We start from the raw sequence: 338 nt of genomic DNA, 5'->3' as shown, positions 1-338 counted from the left end.
GTGTTCTGGAGCCATTTGTATACACAAGTAAAACCAGATTTACTATTTCAAGGAACAAGAACAAGATTTCTAATTCCTTACCAACTCAGTAAAGGCAGGGGGAGGAGGGTGGGGGAAATCAAACTGAGAATGCTATTTTGAAAGTACATGGCCAGCTGAAAACCCTGATGATTCTACAGGACAAAATGCTAAGGGTTCTAGGAATTTCTTGAACCATATCAAGACCTTCACTGGAACTTTGCTGTTTAACTCCCTCCCTTACAGTCTCCAAAACAATTAGACACCTTCAAAACAGTGTAGCAATATTTGACAAACAGTAGCAACAAACAAGTAGAAAA

This window comes from Crocodylus siamensis, chromosome 1 (genome assembly GCF_052110815.1).
Source record: "Crocodylus siamensis isolate JL-2025a chromosome 1, ASM5211081v1, whole genome shotgun sequence".
NCBI classification, from domain to species: Eukaryota; Metazoa; Chordata; order Crocodylia; family Crocodylidae; genus Crocodylus; species Crocodylus siamensis.
The sequence above is the reverse complement of the archived record's forward strand: the minus strand, read 5'-3'. Positions refer to the sequence as shown.